The following is a 2,391-nucleotide window of genomic DNA, read 5'->3' on the forward strand; positions in this document are numbered from 1 at the left end:
GAAAAAGAAAAGAAGGAGGGGTAAAAATGTTACGATTGGTACTTTTATTCCTATTTTCCATGAAGAGAGTTGTTAGTATGATAGCGATCATATGCAAGCACAGTCGCTACCGAACTAGCAATCTAACTAGACCAAAGTCGCTATTTAAATACCGATCCCCCTCTTTTCAATTTTTAAATTTTTTTATTTCTCTTACCATAACTACAAATTATCATATTCATGTTCTTCAAAATATATTTTCCCATGCTAAATCTATTATAATGAATATTTAAACAATTGAAATTAATGATTTAAAACCTAAATTTAAAGATATTCTCATATTTTCAACTTTAAAAATCAATAAAAAATAGTTTTAGGAAAAAAAATTCAATGGAAAAGAAATTCAATGGAAAAAGAAAAAGAAAAAAAGGAGGGGTAAAAATATTACGATCGGTACTTTTATTCCTATTGTCCTTGAAGGAAGTTGCTAGTAAGCTAGCAATCGCATAGAAGTACAGTCGCTGGCTTACTAGCAATTTAACTGAAATGAAGTCGCTAATTTCATACCGATCCCCCTCTTTTCAATTTTTTTATTTATTTTTTTTCTCTTACCATAACTACAAACTATCATATTCATGTTCCTCAAAATATATTTTCCCATGCTAAATCTATTATAATTAATATTTAAACAATTGAAATTAATGATTTAAAACCTAAATTTAAAGATATTCTCATAATTTTAACTTTAAAAATCAATAAAAAATAGTTTTAGGAAAAAAAATTCAATGGAAAAGAAATTCAATGGAAAAAGAAAAAGAAAAAAAGGAGGGGTAAAAATATTACGATCGGTACTTTTATTCCTATTGTCCTTGAAGGAAGTTGCTAGTAAGCTAGCAATCGCATAGAAGTACAGTCGCTGGCTTACTAGCAATTTAACTGAAATGAAGTCGCTAATTTCATACCGATCCCACTCTTTTCAATTTTTTTATTTTTTTTTTCTTTTACCATAACTACAAACTATCATATTCATGTTCCTCAAAATATATTTTCCCATGCTAAATCTATTATAATTAATATTTAAACAATTGAAATTAATGATTTAAAACCTAAATTTAAAGATATTCTCATATTTTCAACTTTAAAAATCAATAAAAAATAGTTTTAGGAAAAAAAATTCAATGGAAAAAGAAAAAGAAAAAAAGGAGGGGTAAAAATGTTACGATCGGTACTTTTATTCCTATTTTCCTTGAAGGGAGTTGCTAGTAAGATAGCGATCATATGGAAGCACAGTCGCTACCAAACTAGCAATCTAACTCAGCCAAAGTCGCTATTTACATACCGAGCCCCCTCTTTTCAATTTTTTTATTTTTTTTCTTTCTCTTACCATAACTACAAACTATCATATTCATGTTCTTCAAAATATATTTTCCCATGCTAAATCTATTATAATTAATATTTAAACAATTGAAATTAATGATTTAAAACCTAAATTTAAAGATATTCTCATATTTTCAACTTTAAAAATCAATAAAAAATAGTTTTAGGAAAAAAAATTCAATGGAAAAAGAAAAAGAAAAAAAGGAGGGGTAAAAATGTTACGATCGGTACTTTTATTCCTATTGTTCTTGAAGGAAGTTGCTAGTAAGATAGCGATCCTATGCATGCACAGTCGCTACATGACTAGCAATCTATCTCAGCCAAAGTCGCTATTTACATACCGATCCCCCTCTTTTCAATTTATTTATTTTTTTTTCTCTCACCATAACGACAAACTATCATATTCATGTTCTTCAAAATATATTTTCCCATGCTAAATCTATTATAATTAATATTTAAACAATTGAAATTAATGATTTAAAACCTTAATTTAAAGATATTCTCATATTTTCAACTTTAAAAATCAATAAAAAATAGTTTTAGGAAAAAAAATTCAATGGAAAAGAAATTTGTTGAGTCGGCATACATTATGCTCCCCCTACCGACGAAGACCAGGAGGCAACTGCATATACATTTCTTCCTCAAGATCGCCATGGAGAAAGGCATTTTGGACGTCCATTTGGTGAAGAAACCAATGGCGAACAGAGGCGACGGCTAGTGATAAGCTTGGCAACAGGGGCGAAGGTCTCAGTGTAGTCAAGACCTTCGCGTTAGGTGAAGCCCTTAGCAACAAGGCGAGCCTTATAACATTCCACGAAACCATCAGAGTTGTACTTAATTTTATAGACCCATTTGCAACCAATGGCTTGATGACCTGGTGGGAGACGAGTGAGAGTCCATGTGCTGTTTTGTTCAAGGGCAAGAAGCTCGGATTGCATGGCAGCTTGCCACTTAGGATCACCATAAGCCTGCTCAAAATTGGTTGGTTCGACAAGGGCATAAATACCACAAGCAAATGAGCGATGGGATGATGAA

This window comes from Pyrus communis, chromosome 17 (assembly GCF_963583255.1).
Source record: "Pyrus communis chromosome 17, drPyrComm1.1, whole genome shotgun sequence".
NCBI classification, from domain to species: domain Eukaryota; kingdom Viridiplantae; phylum Streptophyta; class Magnoliopsida; order Rosales; family Rosaceae; genus Pyrus; species Pyrus communis.